General features: G+C 43.0%; 1 protein-coding gene across 7 annotated transcripts in view; it reads right to left on the bottom strand.

Annotated features, from left to right (window-relative positions):
* LOC111271021 (serine/threonine-protein kinase MARK2) overlaps nt 1–20,541 on the bottom strand; it is a 93,541-nt gene extending 73,000 nt beyond the window's left edge. For 2 of the 7 annotated variants that reach the window (XM_022851532.2, XM_022851533.2), the window contains exon 1: nt 15,427–20,541. The gene's annotated coding sequence lies outside the window, so the exon portion shown is untranslated. The remainder of the gene's footprint in view (nt 1–15,426) is intronic. The other 5 variants (XM_022851534.2, XM_086972742.1, XM_022851531.2 and 2 more) reach the window with 4 other exon arrangements.
* Nucleotides 20,542–25,952: the final 5,411 nt, after the last annotated feature.

Below are 25,952 nucleotides of genomic sequence, written 5' to 3'. Positions count from 1 at the left end.
TCTATCTAAGGAGATTGGGTCGTGAATTGGATTTAAATACCGGGAGTAGGTGGGGGGCCAATGTTCGTGCTGGGAGGCCACTGATGTAATGAGAGTCAGGTGGTTTTGGTTCATGTCAAAACCTGAGCTTTTCATTTAGTTGTAATTAACTAAAGTTTGGAATTATAAGTGGATGACGGGTTTCGCGGCGACGAGTAAAAAATCTGCTCGTGGCAAAAGCGTTTGCTTTAATCACGACAGTTTTTGTCAAGTTTTATCACTAATACAATTTTTTTTTAAGAAATTTCGGATATCGCCAAGTGCTCTGTAGAAACCTTATCTTAAAAGCGGGGAGAACGGAAAGATTAGTAGCATAATGTATATCTTAGGTTCATTCTGCTTTTAGTTAAATTAGGTAGCTTTAATAATGTCACTGAACATTATAATACAAAGCGGTAATGTCAAAAAATCATAAATTAACCAAATGGTAAAGCCGATATTGTTTCTCATGCTGACTGTCTGTCTGTTTTTAATCCAACAGGTGAGCTAATTGCAAAAAAATTCGCTATAGCAAGGACGGACTAACGATATCTCTAAACGCAAAAAAAACTTGTACAAATTCGACGCTTTATAGAAAAGTCGAAAAAAATTACGGAAAAATACCATACCATGAACGCTTGCAACAACGGTACACTACCGATCTGCGTTTCAAGGCCGCGCTGATTAGCCTACGAAAATTTCTTCAACTATCATTACTGGATTTCAAATGCCCCCATGGACCAGTGTCATATTTCTCGTGTCCTGTTGCTCTCAGTATCCTAAATAGCCAATATTCTAGTCATTGCCCCCTTGTTTATCTCAAATCGAAATCTCAGCTAAACTGACCACGGCACCCTCCAAACCTGGTAAAGCTCAGCGATTCGTCGATAAGTTTGTCGTATTCTATACCAATATTACTCTTTGCCTCCAATAGAAGAACAAATAAGTACCGATAGAGTAAAAGTCGTAGGCGATTGTAACAAATGAAAAAAACAGGGACTGTCTCGTGAGTACTATCCTTGAAAAACGGAACCAATGCATGATTAGGTTAACCAAAATAACCAAATAGGTATTACTGACTACAGGCCATGATAGTGACATGGCATCTCGGATGCTGCGACATTTAAAGAGAACTAGTCCAAGAATAGTGGGTGGACGCAAGGGGAGGCAGACCATTTAAAGCATATTCTCACCATTCATCTTTCTTGCGGAGGCTAGTTTTGTTCCCTGCATTGGCGGCACGCTTACGTCTGTTCACTTACGAAGATCAAAAGGTTAGCCAGCCACCGTCAGTTACCACGACGGCCATAAACCAAAGTCCGCCATACGTAACCGTTCATTTGTACTGGTTTGTCGAGCAGGTGGTTCCAGGCCGATTATAGAAGGTTGGGAGTTGGACACCTGGAGGTCTATAGGTCCGTAGGCCGTGTACGGTAACTCTTACCTTACACGATGGCAACCCGCAATCCCTTTTCTTCTTTCGATTAATATCATTCATTTTCACTAGTTAGTTGCTGCTATCGCCCATTAGTTTGATGTCCTATCATGTTTTGTCATTTACTCTATGCACATAACAGTATCATGTGATAAAAATCACGTTTGTTACGTAAATCATGTCACATTCTCAAAAGGCCAAATGAAGAACAACTATCTATGGCTTGCAAAAAGTGGAAATTTAATTGACTCTAGTTATTGTTGACCAGGAGAGACACAAGATAACCAAGGACTTGAACGGTCAACATTTGTTCACCTTTTTCGTTATAATGTTGCAAAAGCTTCAAAATCAGCCATGCATATGTTCGTGCATATCTTCGTCTGCTACGAAACTTAGGGGCAACATTTAACGAAAAACTGGACACAAGGTTTGTTTCGTAGTGCAGGAAGTGTGCTGTTTAGTAAAAGGCCAAAGCCCTTTTGAAACAGCAACCTGTAGTTAAGACCAGGTGTTGCACCAGGTGTTAAAACTGAAACATTTCTTTTCAAGTCCCTAATACACAGGTCAATTCTTAATACGAATGTAACCTTCTTATTGTATTATCATTTTAATTATTTTCATGATGTGTCATTGTAGTGATACTTTTATATAACTTTACTTTTGACCTAAAAACCATCTATTCGTGCCACTGTTTCTATTAGAGAAGCTCATTTCGATTCCTTTCGACTAGGTACCGTTGCAGCGGTTACTGTAGTAACCCCCTTGAACTAGCTGTGGCCTGCTTCCACTGACGAACCTACTGGCCTCCCTTTGCAGCAGCTCTCGAAAGATTGGTCGCTGTCGCCGTGAGCAGTCTTGTCTTTTCTTGCTGTTGCGCTGCTGCAAGCCACCATTACTCGTTATAGTTCTCTTGCTAACAGGAGTTCCGCGACTGACATAATCACTATGGAGCAAAGTGACAAGGCATAAACGAAGCTTCCGGCATTATAACACTGTCGTAAGCAGTAGCGAAAACCGCGTGGCTAAAGTCCTTTGCCGGCCAACAACGACGGTAGCCATTGAAAATACCCTCGTTAACTATAACATAGTTGTTATTAAAGTTATTGTCGGCAAGCAGTATGATGATTTGACCATAATCGGCCTATACACTACGTAGATTGATGAAAGGCTGAGGCCTAGAGGCATCGCTAGGGTGGTTTAAATATATATGTATATATTGGCATTTATGAAGGCATCTGACTTATCTAGCTCAGACCAACTCGAAAATTTACATGCTTGGTTTCATTCTTTTACTGAGTTAAATTGCGACCTTTATATGCGATGCTATTGCCTCGGTTAAACACTATTTCAAATGATTCCAGCATGAAACGAAGTGTGTCTACGCCTCAACCGCTTGTTAAATTAAATACTTCCCCCAGTTTCCCCTGCTGAACTATTACTTTGGCAATTGGCATTACGTTCGCACAACTTCGTCGGAACGACTGGTCAGGTTCCCAATGAGACTTGCAGATATATACCTGATCTGCGCGGCCCGTCATTGAGCCCTTCTAAAGCAATAGACGAGGCCAGTCGATATGAGCTGGAATCACACCGATTATGTGGGGATATAGTCTACGATGGAGTGTTTACTCACGTTGAAATCAGGAACAACCATTTGTTGCTGTTGGCCAAAAGTTGCCGAACTGCGAGAAAATGGCCCCACGCCTTAAAGTTTGTAGCTTTTCTTTAGGATTAAAATAGGCCAGCTTTAACAAAGCTTCAGTTTGATAGCATTGTAACACCAATTTTATAAGTCGGGGTGTAACTAAAACTTTTTTCACGTAAATTTTTGGTAAAAATCTCTTTTAGGCTTTGATTTTCAAGAAGTAGGATACTGACTTGCATACAGCAAGATGCTTTCCTTTTCGTGTACTGTCTTTCGAATATCCACATTTGCCTTAGTGGCTGAAAAACTTCCAAAGCTTTTTATGACACTTGACTAGCACGTTCGCCCACCTGCATAAGTTGCAGGCAAGGGTTCCACACGATTGATTGAAAGTGACTAAGAATTTCTAGCGGCATTTCGCGAAGTTCCGTGCTTTGCACCACAAACGACCATCTGAACTCCCCGACACCTAAGCGTATCAGTCATCACTGCTACTTGAAACAAAGCCACTATAGCCAAATCAGTAGCAACTAAAAAGGCAAGAGCGACAGTTAAAAGCAGTATGATCGAAACTAATTGTCACATCTTATTACATCCAATGGAATATGTGAACCGGTTGGCCGGGTAACCTACCACGTATTCGATAAAATTATATTTAGTTCTCGCAGTAATTTTTTATAATTTACCGCCCCGCACAAAAGACGCATATAGAAATCTCTGATTTGTTTTTTTTATTAAAATAGACCGATTTATTAGGTTGAATAAGAGGTTTCCCCCTAACACCGATGGATTAGCTAATCGTCTCTAGCCAAAGCACTTCATGATTATCGTTTTAGCTGTCGCATGTGTAAGCCTGCTGCTGCCGTTGAAAGTGGTGGTTCGGTACATTCATCTACGGGGGTCGGCATATCGCGCATATCTAACATTGTCTTCTTCACTCAAAAGTGCTGCTCACACAAAGGACATGTTCAAGTTCGAAGGCGAACTGGCCAGTTTTGGTTTATAACCTCAAAACCGGATATTTTGACTGGAACAATAAAGCACGCTCCGGATAGTCACGGGAAGTAAACGACAACAAGCTGCAAGCACTTTTTAAGTAAAATACGGCGCAGTTGACCCGAGAACTCTCTGTACGGTTAGGGATGACCCGATCACTGTTACATGCAATTGAAAAGATTTAAAATAAAGGAAACTTGACCTGCATAGAGTCAGTAGAAATAACAAAAAACCCTCTAATTGCTTGCATGATAGAAATCAAAGTTCTTTCTCTACAGGATCGCTATCCGCAACGCTGATAGTACTACTGATCTTTTACGTCATCCCTAAGCGTAAACCGGAATGGTTCAACTTTTCCAGTTCAACGTCACGAAGAAATATTCATGCTTAAAAGCTACATTTCTGCATATGGCGACATGAGAAGAGAGTGTTACATTCTGAGCTACTCAAAATTCCTGAAGGAGACTGCGGCGCAAATCAACTCGTCCATCTGAAACACGAAGTCGACCGAAAAAGGCCTTGGACTGGCGCAGAGCGTAGCAACGTGATATTGCCGCATGACAACGCTAGATAACATACTGCTTTGTTGACCCAACAAGCGCTAACGAATCTCAAATAGAAGACTGCTTCATCCTGCGTATAGTCCTGACGTCGCTCCATCTGATTATCACTTGTTTCGGTTAGTGCAGCATAGCCAAAAAGGCAAACACTAAACAGAAATCAAAGTCCGCAAATATGTCGATGATAAGCGAAATTGGCGGTACCTGTAGTTTTATAATTCTGGTTGTTACAGTCAACCGAAGTGGCTAAAAACAACAGGAATTTCCTTGCTTAATTTAATAATTTTGGACTGATATAATATATGACGAATAGAAAACTTAGAAGACGAGTTCTTATTTGCACTTCTTAGTACATGGCTGACCTATGCAACGAGAACAGTATGTCCATGTAGTTCTCATATTATTTGCTTCGAAAATTACTTGCCCTCGACGCCTGTTATGTGCTTTCAGCAGCACGCGAGACAAAGAACAACACTCCCATTCCGATAGAGCCAAAGAGCCTTCATTCAGGCTGCGTAACTTAATCCCGCAAATAGACTTAGAACTTGGCGAATCGCTTTAAGCACTCGCATTTCGTTCCCGATACTGTAGTTCGTAAAGGTCTGTTCATGGCGCACAACCTGTTACTGTCAACTGGGTCCGAGGTTGTCACATTGAAAGCCTATCACAGACCATTGCGAAGTCGGCGACGCTCCAGACTCCAAAAAGAACACAACTCCAGTAGATGCCACGCGAATTTAACCGGTCCAATTCTACTAAGCCCGGACAGGTGGCACGATGGTTACGTCGGCACTTACCGCTAGCATGAAATTAAAAGTACGTTTGTTACCTTTTTTGTTTGTCTGTTATCTTCGACAGGTGTTGTTACATCATGTCTTCGTGTAGAAGAGCCACTAACTTACAAGCTGTTGTCAAGCAGACTTACTAACTTTTATTATATATGACATTCTTTGTGGCGATACCATTATTGTAAGCATTTATATTTTTCTCTCTTTTCTTTAATGATGCCCAGAATCCAATCACAACGCTAGCTTGATCAAACATCGACCAATAATAATCCTCCAATCATTTACAGCAACCAATGATTATGCAGCATTATCCTATTTTATGCTCATTGCGTCCGAAACTACTGAGAAATCCCTTAGAAATGACGAAACATCGCCATTCACGATGATAGTCGCATTCGTCCATCGGCCGTTTTAGTGTGGTCATGGAACGCAATACGTCTGTCACGCCGTTACCTTGCTTGCCGCCTTGTCGTCTTACCGCCCTTCTTTACTGCTCGCTTTATTACCATTCTTCGACAGCTGGTTTCCATGAGACAACGGCCGAGCGGACGCATCCCCATCATGAACGATTCAACCGGTCTATTCGCAGGTATCTCCTGTCTGTGCACCGAATCGGATTGTACAGCAGCTTACCATGAACCGGAGGTAGCGAATCGGGCGGTGAGCAGCATTGAACGTGACCCACCCGACAATACGCTGGTGTTGCGAAGAGAGACAGTCCAGTTGTGGCGCCTCCAAAACGTTCGACAGCGACGAAGACGCTTATGGACTAACCGTAAGTGAGGCTAACAAAGGCAAAAAGAAGAGACAGAACTCGGGTGACAGATGGAAGGAGAAATAACAATACAACAGAAATATGCCGTAGAAAAAGGTGAAGATTCGAAATAGAGTAGAAGCGTATAATATTTGACAGAGAACATTACAGGCTGCGCAAATTAGAGCAATCTAATAAAAATACGGGGGAGTCAGGTACGGCTCGGTTCGGGGTTATGCGGAATCTAAACAGTTATGCTGATGCAATTACTCAAGAGGAAGTTGGCACCAGCCACGATAAACAACAATAGCAGCAATAACAGCGACAGGTAACCAAAATTGATAAATATGATTGGCAAGACACCATCAAGGCTCGGCAAGCAAACACCAAACCGCAACCAACTGAGCGTAGTCGTCCGTTAAGGAGGGAGCGTGAACGGGAACCGCCGATGTCGTCAAAGGGACAGGTAGACAGAGGCACAGACGAATATATACCCCGCCTTCCTCAAATGCTTCTTCCTATCTGAGTAATATCTATAAAATCTTAAATAATGTGTATCACGCGCCCGAACCAGCAAATGTATGTATTGCTATTATGGATGGCGCCAATTGTACAACAAGCCAACGGAGTGCAATATACAGAAGCTTGTCATCCGGGAAACAGTTACGTTAGAATACGACACTGGCCGACACTGAAAGCATTATCAGTCATTTGCAATCATGGAAGAGCGAACAATTTCTCCACCATCTTCGCTATGTTAATTTAATAATTCTGTCTGCCAAAACAATAAAGCAAAATGTGAAGCATGCTGGTAAGCGTGTTAGTCCCAGCTGGCTAAAATCCCACGCACATCAATTTGGGATTTCAATATCGGCTTCGCCTAGCCTCTCGAGGAATCACTTCATGACACTGCAAACGTGACGTGAAAGTTTGCTTCACTTGTGACTAGGGCACCGTCAGTGTTATCATAGCAGTACATAAAATAACGGTGAACAGTCACACATACTGCAACTCACAACATCCTCGTCCATTTGAGAGGCAAGGAGAGTAAACCAAACAGAACCAAGATTACACAGGATACGCCGATGATTCTCCACAACAAAGATAGTAGCAATAGCAAATGGCACCAAAAGCGTCTACCGGTATATTATCGCATTCGATAGTAACCAAAAATAATAGTGACGATAATGAGGATGGGAGAATCACAGAAAATCAGACAAAAATACGTTTTTGTCTTTAAGAAAAAAGCAAAAGCCGCGAAAGCATCTACAATGATGACGACGACAACAATGACACGGTAACAGCAGTAACAGATAAATTATAAGTTAGTGGAACGATTACTGATTCTAGTGCCGCGTATAGCGGAGTAGGCCACAGCATTTCATAGGGCACCGGAATCTGACTTGTCGTCAGTCGCTGTCGTTATTGGCCTTCTTACACTGTCAGTTCGCATCATGGTATTTGTCAGTCCAAATTTTACGTTGCCATATTACGTACTTCTCGCGTCGGCGTTTCTTAGTTGTTACCGACCTTGCCTTCGGAGGCCAAACGGAGGCGCTGAAATCAACTATACAACCAAGCCACCTCTATTATTTGCATTTTTAGCATCGACGCATCTCTCGAAACCCAACGGCTGATGATAGCGCGATATCTGGTTGGAACCGTTGACAGCCAACAACAATCTGAAGGCGGCAACACTTAGCAGACGACAGAAACAAGATTACGAGGGTCCGATCGGTTTCGGTCTCGGCGTACAGTTTAGCACAGTTCAGTGCGTTCTAGGTACGTTTAGCGACGATGATACCAACAGACGTAAGTAACGCAACGGGTCGGGATATATTTCTATACCTCAGCTGAATCGCTTCCTACGAAAAATCACGGAGGAGTGTGCTATATAGCTGAGAAAAAGTCGCAGGCCACAAAACAGAACTTCGAACGTAACTTAAATTCTCTCTTGGCTGCCTGTTAGCACTGCTCTGACGGCGACGAATATTGTTGTTCTTTTCGGTGTCGACTGCTACCGGCACACCAGCGAGTTACTATCACTATGGTCATGATCATCATCATCAATGATACAAGTCGGCAATACACGGGCGAACTACAGGAGAGGCAACAACAGACGGTAACATTTCGAGTCTCCACAGCGATCGCAGTCAGTGGAGTTGGTGTCAGCATGGATGTTCCTTAGCGATATTCCTTGGGATCCTCTTGCTGGTGCAGCCATTGATGCAATGGCTGTCCCAGGTTGAGAGCAACCATTGCCATAGCGGGAGGGCCCCGACTTAAATTGGGAATCGTCTATTGGCTTTGCTAGTCCCGACGGCAGGACAACGTCACCCCACGCCAACGGCGTGTAGCTGTCTACGTGGAGCGCTGGCTCAGTGGCGGAATTAGGGAAGAGTCACGACCCAACGCTGATTTGTTTTGTTGGCTTGATCCCCATGGCCATCATCGAAATATCTCAGTCCTGCGCTTTCAGATTATTGGTTATTCGCCGTTATTATAGGTAGTGGCTGTCATACTGTTTTCAGTCGCATGACAGACTAGAATCAGCAGGAGTGTGGTTCTAGCGTCGAGAATTAAACGTGGTCACTACAGAACACTGTCTCGTTGGTGTCGGCCGCCGTTCCGTCGACCTGGTGATTGCTGGTGGCCGAGTCCTGCTTTGCCGTCATGCCGGTGTCAGAGATGCTGTTGCTGCAGGTCAGTCAACGATAACAATATAACAATGAAGAGAAACTATCGATGGCGCTGCTGTTGTCGCTGCTGATAGTCGCCGCCCTCTAAGAAGTGTTTGAACATTGTCCGTTTCAAGTCGACTGTGTCGTGTTTTTAAACAGTGGCTGTAATTCTGGTGACACTCTGTAGTATAAACAAGAGCAGCTGCTTTGATATATGTATACAGGACAAAACAAATGTAAGCTTATAGTGTAGGAAGATGGAACTGTAAAGATTGAAAAGGTATGCTTAATTAGGGAGAAAGCAGGTTTCTTATTGGTACGCATCCTTTTTTCAAGCGTAAGCGAGCTGGTTTTTCAAAAAAGCAAATTTAACATTCTCTAACATCGTACGTGTTCTTTCAAACGTAAGCCCACCTTTGCCTGATTCTGTATGTAGAAATATCGTCAGCTGCAGTAGCAACGCCAATAACCGCCACTGAGTAGGATCAGCATCGCGTTGCATACGCTGTGGGTTTTTACCTGCTACGTTGGTGCCAGAGCCGACGTGCTTTATGAGCTGTCTGTGAAGCGTTAGATAAGTATCAATCTGTGAGTCGGACTGGATCCTTGGGCGTATATGGCCATGTAAGCTTGATGCATCAGAGAAACAAAAGTCAGAAAAAGAAAAGCGGAGATGAACCTGAGTTACTTAAATAGGCGACAAAAATAGCAAAGGAAGCAATGAGAAATATGAGGATCTGGTGAACGCTGAGACGAAATAGGTTGTGACGAATCAGCGCGCGATCACAGGACGAAGAATATATTTAACGTCTTAGCACGGCGAGCCATGGCGAATATGTCAGTGCAACAGTGTGAACGCACGCATCCACTGTTATGAACACGTGTTGCATCCATATAAACAGTTTACTCAAAAGCAAACTTGATGATGATTCGAGGGGCACGATTTTGTTGTTACCGTCCTGCCCCTACTTCGGAAACACTAAATAGGCGCTAAGAAACAGAAGTATATGAACTTAGCGACGCGGGATGAGCAGCAATTAGCTACGGAGACAAGGCAGGTGTACAAAAAGCAGTCAGATAGGATAAAGATCAGAATGCAATACAGGAACAGACGTGATCCGCCGCTGATAATTACCCTGTATCAAGAGATCGGATATATAACTCCAGGGGCAGTTCGTTATTGTTATTTTGTGATAATCATTTTTGGTTGTTTTCGATACTGTCTATTTTGACCTTGTCATTGTCCGTTCGCTATATTCTTCTAATCGACAGAAGTTGTGTAATAACTCAAATTGTAAAGTTGACGTTGGAGAACTTCACGCCACAGGATTAGGGCACTGGGCAGGCAGGTAAAGAAAAGTAAAAAGCACGTGACGCTAGAACTTGGGAAACGTGCTCAAGCTGAGGGGATTACGGGGCGGAAACGTCTCATGGAAAAAACACACAATTTTTAAACGGTTACCCAACGTCAATGGTAATATCATCGCTGTTCCATTACCAAGACCACAGACAGCTACAGTAGACACGAATACAACGGCGTGTAAGAGAGAGAGAGAGTGACGGGACCCCCGGAAGTTCAGAACTATTGTGATAAACAACTATTATGATAGGAATAATAACAGTACACAGTTCTATTTGACAATACCTGTTAAATGTCTCGAGTGTTACCTTTGTTACCGATTTAGTTAGGCATGCTGACTCCTACCAGTCTGAAACAGTGCCTATGAGTGGTTTTGAACTTCATGGTATCCCGTGACCCTCACCGACCACCTTCCATGGTCAAACAACGATGAGCGCGTACGACACAAAAATTGTTCTCGGCCCTTGGGTCAACTCCGCAATGGAAGTTAAAACCATAATTAAGTCCTAAATGCTATAGCCCTTTTAACCAATATTTATTGTGCCTAATGCTTACAAAACCATGTTGTTACTAGAAATAGTTTCTGTCTGAGGCATTAGTTGGTGGCTTGTCTTTCAAATGGCCCGGATACCTGAACGTTTCATTGAATGATTACCCAAATAACTAACCGATTGAACTGCTAGTAAAAAAACGACATTAATGAAAAAACAACATAACGGTACGAGACATTATGTTAGGTTAACGTGAGACAGTTCGTTAACTTGTGACCATATTCTATAAACATACACGCAGGGATGCCTCCGTCTAGCGGCTCGTCGTCACCAACGCCCATAGTGTCACATTTATCTGTCAAGTTCCCTGTCACGGTGCAATCAGCTTTTGACTACGTTCATACCCGAAGGCCTATCAGTAGGTCATTCCATTTGGTTTGCGAGAAGACCCAGCCATTCATAACTCGGCCACAGCCTGCTGGCACACGTCCGCCCATCACAACCTTAAATCCAGCTCCGATTTTATGCGCCGACGTAAAAACGTCAGTGATCATTTAGCTCCTCAACCTTGGTCCTCCTGTAACGGATATGAGTTTTTTTTTTCAGCAACATTGGCCAAGAACTGGCGAGAACATCCGAGAAAGAAAGCATCAGTCACTTTAGGGTTGACCTTCACGATTCACAAATAAAGCCAGCTGCTTGATGCGAGATGTGCAGAATTTTAATCAGAAATACTCCTTCGGATTGATAGCAGATCTGCCAAACCCCTTAAGCAACCCCTCTCGACAGTTATTTCCTAACTCGAATTAGCGCAGTCTACTAAACTAGTACAATCGTAGTTGTCCTTCGGCACCCCGCAAGGCTCCGCTAATTGGTACCTTGTCTGAGTCAAGGGCCGCTTTTGGAGTGCTTTATAAAGCTCGCATTAGAGCAGAGCAGTATCCGGAAGACTTTCCAATTTTTCTACATTAGTAAATTTAGTATACCATAGCTAAATATTACTGGCTTTTGAGCAGTAAAGTCGCCCTGTGTAATTACTATAAGACTCAAATGCGCCAGGTAATAGTCAGCCGTTTACTCGTAGGTAATTCAGTCATTCTACAACAGTTACGAAATCACGCATCTAAGAACAGAGCAACATGATCACCAACAAATAGACTTATAATATACGCTAAAGTAAAATAGTGGCGGTAACAGAAATTGTCGAGAATATCCATAGCGGTTTCCATAGACGTTCGTTCGGTAGAGAGCGATAATGCCGTTAAGCTGTTGGTCCTCTACCCTAACAATGGAGCAGCGCGTTCCGCCGACGTTGTTTTGCTATAGACGAGATCTAAGTAACGCCAATCTATGCCAATAGGACCGCTTGGGCATAATTGTCGTTATATTCACTATTCTGTAATTTCAACTTTAATTTAGCCAGACAATGATAAGACCGGCACTAGCAAAGTAGTTGCACAATTGTCTTTTCCCATACTTATATTGAATATGAAGTACCTTCAAATGCCGACAATGCAACGCAATTAGTTACTATTTTATACTGTTCAAATCTTAGCAACGGACATAATCTGTGTAGCAATATCTTTTATATATATATATATATATATATATATATATATATATATATATTAATCATTCGACGTATACTAGTTAAGTTCTATAAACGCAAATGATTTCCTCTTTTGTGCTGCTCAAGTTAAGTAAGTTAACAAACGACTGCAATAAAAAAAATGTCAACAGCAGTTTCTTTCTACCTAAATGTTACTATTAGCATTTTCCATACTTCATATGCAGCGTCGAGATTCTAATCAGCAATGGTGGATGTTTCTATAATGTAACCACCTCCGCATGAATATAATTGGTCTTTTTACTTAAGTCAGACAGGTTGGCAGCAGACGAATTAGCCAGCAGCACAAACAGTCAGCTGATCTTTAGTCGCTTACGGCCAAGCCGCCTTGGAATTGAAATGAGGACCTGGAGTATTTCAAAATCATTATTGTAAGAAAAACTGGAAGTCTAGTGATAGGTAGTGCTCCTGACGAAAGCAAGACCAACGATCGGGGCTAAGCCCACACTCAACCTATGTAACATAGACTTATGCCCTGGTGGGGTCCGGTCATACATAAAGTGCACTACTATCCTCGAATCATTTTAAAAAACAACAGAGCGAATAACGGAAAAGTAATCTTCCAAATATAGTGAATCCGTCGCAGCATAATCGCTCAGATGCATTAGGGTTATCGCTGCTCGATAGAGTCAAGGGGTATACCCTACGCTAAATATAATTGAATAATAACGCTAAAGACACACAATGAACAGGCGGCATCAGTCAAACACATCAATGCAACATGATTGTTCCGACCACTCTAAAATGTTACGAATACATAACGACACCGGTAGCCAATTACTGCAGTAGGAATGACCGTCGATTAAGCTGCACTTAACATAGCTATTAAGATCAGGATGGCGATGGTGAGACGTCATTGAAGCTAGTAAATCGCTTCGCGGGTTTTAATTCTCCGCCCAGGTTTGACCGAAAAAACTGACCATATACTCATATAATATTATTAGTTATTATTAAAATTGGACGGGATGTGACAAAACAATACAAAACGTAATGATTGTTGACAGTAGCAAACACATAACAATGCCAGTCACAGACAGACTTAGCTGACAGAAGAAAATTGGTTTTCTTCTGTCAGCTATAAAACGATTTCTATAGGATATATACATACATTCTATACATATGGAGTTTTCTATAGGACGAAGACAAAAGCCACTTTATAGCCTCGTAGTACATTATACACACAAATGTGTTATGTTGTAGATAAAACCGTATTATATCGCAGATGTGACCTTCCGGCGATTCGAAATCGAAAATACTCTAGAGAAAACCCACGCTACGCTTAAAGCATGCGTTTCGTTTGCTGTTGTACAAAAATCCTGTTATACAAATTGTTGGAATTGCAGGTCTACTCGGCACTAATCAAACTATTCCCAGATGGTCAGTACCAAATTGCGTGTGTCGGCTTCGACGAGACGGAGAAGCCGGTGCCGCTAATTAACCCCTCCGCTTATTCCGCACCACGTGCTTACCATAATCTATACGTTCTGCCTACGCATCTTCTGCCCAACAGTTCATGAGCGTGTTATTACTGAATAGATGTTTCGAATTTGACTTACGTTAAGCGTCAATTTTTCGTCAGTTACGCTCTGCTTCAGATGGCGAGCGACCCCTTACAGCACAAAACGCGCTTTGGATTTGTGACAAGTTTCGAATATAGATTATCTCACCTGCTTTTTAGTATAGTAGGAAAACCAGTTACCCCTGCAAATTTCACAATATTGTTATTGTTATTGTTATCATCAGCGTTTCCGCTGCTACTGCCCCAATACACAAGACTGGCTATACGCTATAACAGGAGTCATGTACTTGCACCATATATGCTTGCCTTGAATATTAGGAGATGGATAATCTCTAGACATATCGTACATACCTATCTCTACCAGTCAAGTGCTTCTTGGTACAAAAAGCGCGTATCGAAATTGTAAATGCTGCTAAGTCCTTTGATAACTGATTGTCATGACAAAAGCGGCAAAAAAAAGGAAAGAACTAGCGGGCAAACATGAGATAAAGGAATGACCTACACTTAACGTCGAAAGAAATTTCGCCAAAAGTGGCACCTTAAAATCTAGCGGTAGTTGAATAAGATTCAGATAGAGCGAATATACACCCACATAGCCACACGAACACACTACGTTGGATACTATGAGCTAACGAGGTTGGCGAGAGTGACGATTACGGAGCCCGCGGGGGAAACGCGCATGAAGCGGTTCCAATGCCGACGAGTGCAGCGGCGAGATGACCGCCGACGAGCGGCGTCGAGAAAAACCCACACAACACGAAATTGACACAGCCGTTTCAGCATAACAAACTGCCTGTAACTGTCGTTGATGTTATTGTTTCTGTTGTATGTGAAGTCACAGGAAGGTCGATACTGTTGCCAGCGTAATGTGAAGCAACCGGTACCGTAAACCGGGAACAGTATGGACCAATATGGACTGCATTGTTGTCGATTAAGTATGTAAAGTACTATTACATCAGCTAGTCGATTAGTGGATTGATGGTTCACTCGTGATGGAAATCTAGCGGTAATTCGAATGGTGTTTGATTCGAATCTTCGTCTAGTCAGGTTGGATCTGGCGATGGCCATATCCTACCTCGTCTTTTTTACCACCACAAAGCTGTTCTATTATTCCGAGGGCAAGTAACATTTTGTAACAGCCGACCACCGCAGTGACGTCGGCTTTGTTCAGCTGCTGATTTGCTGCTTGTTAGTTTTAGTTGAAACAAAAAAGAGCGAACACTCAAAGATAAGAATAACACCGGAGGAAGGGATACCTTCCACTATATAATATACACATGACCAGGGGCATGTAGACAAAGGCAATAAAACTGTAAAAAACAACGGTGAACAATCAATGGCTTGTCTCATCCTACAAAACACGCCCGAATAAGTAACACACACAGGGTCATTAACAAGGTACAACATAGCACATTTTCGGTATCACTTTGCCGTATCTCTCTCGTTAACCACTCCAACTCGCCAACGATGTAAACTGGCCGATCATGGAACAATAATGGAATCAAACTTCAAACAAGCTAAATATATTTTTGTTCTGTTTATTTCTACTAACCTTCGAAGCCGGGATCGGCTCCGTGTCCCGGAAACCTGCTCTCCTTCCGCTGTCTAGAAACAAGTCGAGATTTTCCCTTGGCTGGCTTTGATATCCTCCTGACTGGGATAGTCAGTAGTGAACAGAAGGCCACGACTACCTTTTTACCTTTTCTGATCCGAGAGCCACTGCAAGGCCTTGTTTAGTTGACACGACGTCGGAAAGGGCCAAAAAACCGCACGATTATTATCCAATGCACGTGGTGAAAATCGTCACTACTAAAACAACAACTACGACAGAAACAAATTCCTAATGCGAATCCTGTCGTTGTCGTTTCTGTAGTAATTGCAATCCACTGTTATTGACTGCTGTCGCAGCAGTCATGGCCAAGCTCACAGACACGGACGAAGTTAACAGCGGAGGCAAAATATACCACACATGAACACACTAAGAGACACCTCAAGACGATCTTGTGAATCGTTAGTGAGATGCTGTTGACTCAACAACGTCGAAAAACAAGCGATTTTTGATCGGTTTCTCCGATTTCTCTCGTGAATCTAGTTGCTATCCGAGATTCTCACCTTCGACGTTGGTTAGCAACAAATCACAAACGTGGTCATCATTATCACCATGATAAAACCCCGGGGATCGGTAGCACACACACGCACGCGTACAAATATCGAACACTTCACCGGACTACTCGAAACTACTGCTTCTCACAGCTGAGGATAATAATGTGAGCCTGTTCTACGTTCCTGCCATTGGTTGGTTGCTTGCTTGGATGGCTGATTTTTGGCCTGTTTTTCTATATTCGATACGTGCTGGTTGCAGCTGAATGGATTAGAAAAGCACGGCCGGGCAAAATTCTTTCACCGAGCCAACTCGATCAGCATTCAATGATAGCAGTAGCATTCACTAGTTAAAGTCGATACGAGTAAGGTCGTTACAGCGACGAAGCGTAGTTTCTATTTGGTTTGAATTCGAAATTATACCAACAATACAATGACACGCGCTGTTGCTGTTGTTAGTTGTTGCTATGGCTTCCGTTTGCTATTGGTGCCGTTCTTCTTATCTTACGATTGTTGTTGTTGTGACTGCTATTTGTCCTGCGCGATGAGGATCTTGTTATTCGTACGATTTCGCCTGCTGCTGACGATAATCCGGCTGCAAGGGCCGTTGAAGTTACCGGGTGGCTAATATCACCTTTCTCGAGGCAAACGATTCACCCGACGCTTTGGCAGTACACGGTGAAGCATACAATACACACTCTGAACAGCGACCGACTGAACCGACGGTAACTCAGCGTCAATAGCATCAACTCGACGACGATCAATGACACAAATGTGTCAACTCATGAGCTCATCATCTTAGCAATTATACGATAGCCGGGCACCCAGGTAAACTACCCATCGACCTATCGGACGTCGCTCGGTTAAGCTCAATGGCTGCTTATTATGGGTTGATGCTGAAGCGGCGACGAGCTGCAGGATTCAGCCAGTAACCGAGCGACGTCGTTGATGAGTAAAATTAACACAGCAACTAAGGACCGCTACAGCGACAGCAGGCCGGTAGTGCCCAGGCCACTGATGCTGTCATAAACCTTTAGCTTTGGTTCTGTTGTATGTTGCCAGAGCGACGACATATACTAATGCTGAGCGTGCTGTATAGCTATTTCACTTGCTGCTATAATTGCGCAATGGTGCTTGCTGAAAGCAACCGCCTGCTGGACGAATAGCTGGTTTGCTCTGAAAGCAGCTCTCACACACTTACATTTACACACACACACACACAAAGACACGAATTAGATTTGGCAAATCAGGTTATTAACACGGGGCCAGCAGCATCGAATTGCTGAACCTGCTTAGAGGCTATGGGACGTTAACGTACCGTAACGTCGTCTCGGCGTTTGAAGAACGCGATCACCGCTCCGATGGAAACTGCGGTCGCCGCTGCACTTGCTACACAGCCCGCCCTAGTAAAACACACTTGACCATTAATTAGGCAACGAGTGCGGCGGTCCTCGCTAGTACCACCGCGGCTGTGCTAAACTGGTTATTCCATACTTTTACGAACACCTCCGTTTTCTACGCAAGCAGACAACGCTCGTCAGTGTCGTTCATGTTAACCTCGCTGAACAAACAGTGGACAACTATTCGAGAACGTGGACTGCCGAGGCAAACAGCTCGCTAGAAAGCTAGACGGTATTACCACCAGCAGCAGCACCACCACCACCAACAGCAGCAGCAGCAGCAGCAGCAGCAGCAGTAGTAGTAGTAGTAGCAGCAGCAGCAGCAGCAGCAGCAGCAGTAGCAGCAGGACGGCACCGCATCACCAAACCAAGCAATACGATTCGGCAGAACAACCGGCAGTCTGACCAGCAAGATCACCTTGTTATTCCCGGATTCTGCACTTACAAACTAGTCGTCTGATCACCGTCGTTACCCTTAAAACGTAGCCGTGCGATCGGCCTCTACGCTGCACAGTCCGTTGTCGCTACTACCAGTAATATTAAAAGCAGAAACGACACAACAGAGCATACAGCTCCGGTATACGGATGTGATTATCAACGATTCGAAACAACGGCTACCGCAAAGAAAAGCACATCACCATTGTTGGCCGTGCTGCTGCTGCCACCGTTCTTGTCGTCGACAGCGACGACGACGACGCTATATTCACGTTACTGGTAAAGATGGAACGGACGGATGGATGAACATCCCCGTTAGGCCGAGCAGTGAGCCCCACTGACTAACTGACTAACTATCAGGACCACTGCTCCTACTGGCGGCGGCAGCAACAACAACAATAACATCAACAACAACAACAACAGGAATTGGCCGCGGGCGCTGCCTCAGTCGACGTTGTCACAGTCACCGACGTTATTTGTCGGTTTATGCGGTAGTAGCAGAAGAACGTGCGGGAGAAATAACAAAAACGGTGGTAACTTTATTTTCCTGCCTTGTCGTCGTTGCCGTTGTTGTTCTCGTCGTTCGTCTGTGGATTCGTTGCTGTTGTTTTTCAGAGGAGTCGGTGTCGGTGTCGTCGTCGTCGTCGTCGTCGTCGTCGCGAGTGCTCTGCGGCTGTCCTCAACAGGGGAACGAGGGGGAGAGCAAGGGGTCGCCGCGACGGGTGTATCACAACAGGGCCACAGAAGACACTCGGTGTCGCTGGGTTGGTCTGCTGCCAGTAGAAGATTGCTCACTGCACAACAGTACGAGCGGCTAAATGGTGCTGCTACTGCGGCAGCACCAGTTGTACGAAATCGGACTTGTAGCGACACTAGCGATAGAAGAATACAGTCGTTTAGTGGCAGTCGACGCACAGCACCGCAGCATCCAGCCTGCCAACTCTGTAGCAACAGCATCTAGCTAGCTCTCTAAGCTCCTGCTGCTGCTACTGTTGGTGATTCTGGTGGCGAAAACCAACAGCAAAAACTACTATCACGGAAACGACCGCTGCTTCAGCCGTCGACGCTAATGGTGCCTCGGCGGCAGCAGCAGCGGGCGGTGGCAATGCCTGGCCCAGCTTCTGGCAGCAGCAGCTACACGCACACACACACAATGTAATATTACCACTGGTGATGCTGATTCTGTTGATTTGTTGTGGTTACTGCCGCCGCCGCCGTTTTCGCTGCTAACGGTGTGGCTCTGCTGTCGCTGATGGCGGCCATATCCGCTATAACCTTCGTTCACAGACTTTCGTGCTGTGCTGTTTACAGCCTGCTCCTGCTATGGCGACGTACACAAATAATGGTAGTATCGCATCCTTTACTATTTTTGCTGCCGCTGCTGTTGCCTTCGGCCATAGACGGCTTTGGCAGTGGGCCTTGCCGCTGTTGCTACTACCGGTTTATTTGTGCTAGGATAGCCATGCAGTACAGTAGTAGACAGTAACGTCATCAAAGACAGTGGCCGCTGAAGCCACTGCTAGCACCAGTTGGAGCCACCACCCATCGCGCTCAGCGTGAATAGTACCGAAAGCAATACAAAAGGAGAAGAGAAAACACGCAGTTGTCTCTTACACACTCACGATGGCAGCTGCGCTACTCAGTGAGCAGTCAGCACAGCGCCGCCACCGCCGCTGCCACTAAAAGAACACAACAAGGACTTCGGCATCAGCGGTGGCAGATAGAGCGAACCAAAATCCGATCATCAATGAACTTGTGGTACTATGACAGTCTACGGCGGCTACCCGCTTCCGACCGCTTATTCCGCTACTGTTAAAAAAGAAAACAAGATGGCGGCACAACAGTTGGCGGCGACGGCTGCGACGAAATGATTTTGTCTATGGGTGGATAGGGAGTACGGGCGATTCGCCAGCTGGCTGGTGTCAATCCGAAATGAAGGTAGGTGTGACGATGTGACAGTACGACGATAACGAGCCCAAGGGCCATACACAGTGGTTAGCGGCGGTGCGTGGTGCCGTGAGGTTCGCGCTGAGGGGGCGCTGCGGCTGACTGAAGATGGAGCAGCGATAACAGTAGCAACAGCAATAGTCAACGCTGTGGGAAGCTGGGCTGTTGGCTACGCTAGAGGGTTAGATGGGCTTATCATCGTCGTTACCGCTGCCGCCGCTGCCACTGCCACCACCACCTTTCTTTTCGTCTTGTTAAAACTATCCGATGGGTGCGATGGCAGCGGGATGCGGAGGGGCGGAAAAAGGCTCCCAATAAGAAAAAGAGAAAATCTAGAGTGGGGGGCGCAAACGATGGCGCTGACGATTACTGGATGGTCACGCCGGGCGGCCCACAGGGAGGGTTGCGCTAGGTATATGGTGAACTAGTTAACAGGGCTTAAGACCTGGATGGAAGGATATGACAGAAAAAATAGTGCTAGCGGTGGCGTCATCGGACATGCGTTGCATTATAACTAGACTGCTGCACTGCCAGTACGGCAGTGCTTGCGAGATCGAAGATTGTATAGGCATGGTACAGTTGACACGGTCAAGGAAAATGGTTAACAATAAAGATCTGTATAATAGTAATAACATTGTGAGATGTTGCTCCCAATTAAGATTACCCCTATGCACAGCTTTTTTTTGAAAAAATACGTTATGCGCTATTCAATTGAGAATAAACCTTTTGATCGAAAGGCCATCGGAGCAAGGTATGCGTTCGAGCAGAATCGACCCAGAAGTCTATTTGTGGTATTAAAAGTTCTCTATCACTCTTAGGATAAGTAACCCTTCAATGTCTTGACAACACAAGCTTGTTGTTTTTGTAAGTCCTTTAAATATAAAAACAAATTGTCATACATTTTATTGGTATGAGCTTCTTTTTCATTAGGCACGCCTTGTACTTCCAAGAAGCGTACAGCTAACAAAAACAGTAAGTTATTCCAGTAAAAGAAAACGGATTACAACAACAACGTTGATCCGCTATAAGCGCCTTCATTACGACTCATCTGCCTACCCTGTGTGACATTTCTCAGTTATTATATCACTCCAACCAAGATTTACATGAGATTACTATCCTATACTCTACAACATAAACTACAATATTTCGTTTGTTTTATTCTATCACACTACTTAATTTCTTTTTTGCACCTTTCCTTTACTTGGCCCTTATCACATGTTTCACTAAGTCACACCCGTTACACAAACCATAATATTTCAATAACTTGCCAAATATTGTTTTTAAGACTGCACTTCAAGACAAACAGAAAGGATATGCAAAGATAAATTACTGAAAATCAAGATAAAAGAAAGGTGAATCTTCGTTTAATCATTGTCAATCGGAAGGTTTAAATGCCCATAGGGATGCAAATGCCACTGCGGGTAGCCAACTTAGAGGATATAGCCTTAATGAAAATTCTTTTTATATACGGAGAACGAGCCTCAGCCTTGCCCTGCTACTTCACTTACTATGGGAAAAGCTCCAGGTGCCCTAGATAATGCATAAATATGCTTGTCTTGATTTCTTTAAAAAAGGGATGATAGTACTTGCTATAATGCGATGACAGTACACATGGCTTTATTATGGTCATATTTACGTTAAAGTGTATGCATGTCTAATTGTTTTAGGTAGTCTTAGACTAATTTTATCTCCTACCTAAAAGCCCAGTACTTGAACCGTTAGCATTCCCTTAAACCACTTGCTCTCACCAGCACGAACCGAATTTCGGACCCACGCCACTTTACGTATCCCTCAAACTTAGCAGGAAAACGGCACCACATCAATTTTACCTATTACCTACTTACTATTGTGCAATTATGTGCTCTTCAAGCATTATCCCTACAGATACAAGTACTTTTAAAAATATTGATACCATCAAGTATCCTTTATTTTCCTTTGTTGTTTGCTCTTTCACTGTAAAGGAGTCTGAAGAATTCATTTTTTACGCTACTACTGTATAAACAAGAACGAAAAACAAAAAACCCTTAAATTATATACAAAATGGAAAGCGCAATTCAATAAATTAGCTAGGTTTCTAAAATATATTACCTATTAAGAAAGTTGGCTAGGTTTTCCATAATCCCCACGGGCCAGAGTTCAGTGGTCATTTACATCTACTAAGAAAGCACTTTCAAACCAACGCTCAAGGACGCAAGATTTATGGTTCAGTGGGTGGGAATCCCATGCTATTAAACGAATACATTAGCAATAAAGTTTGATTTGGATGATACATTAATCGCTAGCTTTCCAAAAAAAAAACCCTAACATATTTGTCTACTGAAGCCTATGAGGTAAGCTAGATTCGAGACCACTGTTTGCTTCATTCTGCCAGCGGCTTTTAAACTTTGCTTAAAGGCATTAATGGTCAAGGAACTTAAAACGTTTAGTCAATTAGAATTCAATAAAATTCATCCTTTAGAAGTGAATACGTGTGTGCTTCTCGATGCTGCAAAATATCCAACGATACTTACGTACTTGATCATCTTTTTGTCGAAAATTCCAGTGCACATAATAGATTACACGGATCACAACAGTGGCAATGTTATTCTGTGTTAAAATGTTATTCTGGCAATGTTCAGAGGTTTCTTTGTCCAGGATATGTACATCCTATAATATAACGCTGAAAGATGACATCTGCTTTTCCCGCCTGAGTGAGTTCAGGATTGATTTGGTCAAGGCAGTATTTTCCGTAACTAAATCACGTCACGAACATGGCACTTATATTCGAGTTCTTAACGAGCTTAGACAGGATGAAAAACTTCACTGCGACGTTGTTTGACAGTATTATATGGAAAGCGGCATCTTATTCCGGCCGCCGAAATTGCTATTGCTGACGATGTTAAGTTATCGTTTGGTTTCTAGCTATAAAATTACTATATGTATATTTTCCGTTAACTTATATCCCGTAGCAATTGATGTTAAGTAACTAAATACTAAACTAAACACTTTGACCGGTCTAATCTTGGGTTCGATGATCTTAATCGTCTACAGCAGTGTTGTAAGCACAATCGACCACTACTTTATTTGAACATTATTCATACATATTTGAACACAATGGCATTTTGGGTACCATTTACTAATAACATGGTAATCTTTTATAGCGAAGCAACGTTGGAAAGCTGGAGACGACTAACTTCTCAGCCTTTCGCTGCTTCAGACATTCGCGCATTTAAAAATGGTAGCCACGCTGTTCCAAATATGTCAGTTTTTTTTTTTATAGATGATAATGTTACATTACATATTATTTTTTGGTCGTATAGCTACCAAAGAATTGTTAATTACAAATGAATATGTAATACATATAATATGAATTGCCCTACCGAGGTGTCCAACTTCCCTGTGACTTCCGACTTTTATGAGATTACTCGTTTGTGCAACGACGGAGTCTCATGCAAACAACAAGAGAGCCTAAGGGCTCATACTCTTGTTATTTACATGTTAAAAAATACTTTGAACCATGTTATATATTTATATAACATGGTTCAGAGTAGTTTTAGACGATTGTTGACCAACGTCGCAAGACCTATAGCACTGTGTTATAGAGTGTGAATGGTGGGCACTGGTGAAAAGAATGCTGATAAACTAGTAAAGGCCTTGCAGAGATGCAAGACACTAGAATAATAATCTGTAATTAGTAAAATACAGTTGATACGTTATATCAACAGGTTCCTATGAAAGACGGTGTTGTACTTTTTGGTGCTATCAGCCTGATGTTAGCTTTCATTCGCGTTCGTAACAATTTACGTGACCGGTTCAAAATTTGGTTATTACCATGAGTCAACTTTGCCGACATGGCTTCAATCGTAGTCAGCCATTGATGATATCAGCCGGATGATGGTTGTTAAACCATGGTAGTAATAGTAGCAATAATCGATTGTGCATCCACGCTAAGTCGTGGCCAGCTCGCCGTCTGAAGTACCGCCTTATCTTTGTACCTGCAAACATGACTCCGATACGAGTCAAAAGATTAGTTGAAGAAAAAGTTTAATGATTTCCTGATTGCCAACAACTTCAGTAACATATTTTCAAATTAGTGACAGACCGAGAAACCTCATCAAAGGTGTTTATCTCGCGTAAATATAATAAAAATGAGATCAATTTTAATCGCACGTATTAAAACGAGTACGACTAAAAATTGACTTATTTTCAACTTAAATACGGAAGAAGTCAGTGTAACATTACGTTATATTAACTCTCTTGTATAGGCCATATTCGATCTTATTGATCTTCAAAATGTGACGTGGCCTTTTACCGAGGCCATAATCTATGTTATTAGAATGTACTTTGACGTCAAGTAGACTCATAGCTTTTTCTATTATTTGCTTAAGATTATTGAATTTCACTATAATAATAGAGATCGCTATTAAAGCTGCCCCTCTGTGCTGATGTTTCTTCTGAATATTACTTAACGTATATGGATATATTTTTGGCTGAAGTGTACATCCCACCAGTTTCAGCTCAGTCGCGCGCAAGGGAGTTAACGTTCTATGGGTTTAGACACCACCGCTCGCCTAAACGCCTATTTTAGCGTTAAAGCCCCCTCTAGAATTATATGGTGAAGGCTTTAAGCTGGCTTGGACTTCGTTGCTGTCTTTTATGACTTACTTGCGGAGGGGTTCAAATGAGAAGGTCACAGTCCAATTACTAATTATTTCTTTGATGGGTTTTCCATATTAATTTCCAGCTAATCAAGTGAACTTTCCAGTATGGGTTTTTATTTCTAATTGGACGCTGTTATACTATTTTCGAGTAGCATAATACAGTAGTAAATATTAAAACGATGCCGATTTTGGCTGAAGTGGTAGGGATAAAAGGATAATGAGCATTTATTGACGGTTATTTGTACAACCACTGACCGGCCCTCTTCGCCACTAATCCAAAAGGAACCGCCCTATTTGCACCATATTATTATTGACTAAGGCAAACATTATGTATTAGAGTCAGTTTAGTGGGATTTCTTTTCGGCATTACATTCAGCCTTACTTGTCCTTGAGATCAATACCGAAATATCGTTAGGAGCCTTTATTGTTGGCCTGGGAACTTGCAAACTAAGCCGTTGAATGAAAAAAGCCCGTGGGGGCTCCTGGTTAGACCTTCACCAACTACATATACTAGACGATGAGTAATCCTTAACTAGGTAAACAATACTTCATTGAAGACAATGAAGCTTTGGAAGAAGGTGCTTTACAATAGGGGCTGCGGTATTTGCATTTGATGAAACACAAATCAATACGTAACTCGTTTTTCCACTGAGCCATTTTACCCTCAAGCACCCATGGCCTATTGACCACCATACTGGCCATTAACGATATTTCTTGCAGGTAATTTGAATTAAGGTTGGCGCTATAGAATAACTCTTGCTGAATCAAAGCGCCGAATGCCCTTACAGTTATCTATTTGTCTTCTCCTTGATGAGTGCGCTCGCTCACTTAGCAAATTCGGTATACTACATCCGTAACGTTATTTCAATAACGGTAGTAATAATAATAATTGGTTTGGCGTAGGCAATCATAGGTTCATAATACTGCGGTATGTACTCGTAATAATCGCACCCGTTTTAACGTAGCCATTCACAGATACCATGTGTGACAAGGGCGTCGACCCAACAAGAAAAGACTGTATGGTAGTAGGCAGTCACGTCCTTAGCCGTGGCGTAATAGTAGTATCATTGCTCGTTAGCCTGGCAGGTCGTGTTTGAGCTCAAATTCTTTAAAAGCGAATCGTTCGTTATCTAGCAAATTGATTCGCCTAATCGTGGATCTGAGCAGATGACGAGGAAGCCCCCGTATACCCAATAGGTAAGATACAAAGAAACAGCAATCTATATTAAGCAGTATATAAGTCGCACCCAATGCTTTAGTGCATAGTGTTGAAATCTTTTTACATGTACGTTCCGCGACAAAAGGTGTGCGTTCTTGACCTTTTCTTAAATTAATAGTGAAAGTTGAACTTCTCAGTACTCATCTATGTTATTTGAAATTTCGGACAATGCAACCGATAGATAAAGCTTGAGGAGTGACTTGGCGGCCCGCAAACAACAATAAACAAATAATCATAAAAGACGTTCCTTTAATTCATGCTTATCGTATGCGTTTAATGACTTTCTTAGCGGTCCGAAGAGGCGTCAATCAATTGGATATTGCCTCCAGCTGTGAAA

Source organism: Varroa jacobsoni, unplaced genomic scaffold (genome assembly GCF_002532875.2).
Source record: "Varroa jacobsoni isolate VJ856 unplaced genomic scaffold, vjacob_1.0 contig00286, whole genome shotgun sequence".
NCBI classification, from domain to species: domain Eukaryota; kingdom Metazoa; phylum Arthropoda; class Arachnida; order Mesostigmata; family Varroidae; genus Varroa; species Varroa jacobsoni.
The sequence above is the reverse complement of the archived record's forward strand: the minus strand, read 5'-3'. Positions and strand labels throughout refer to the sequence as shown.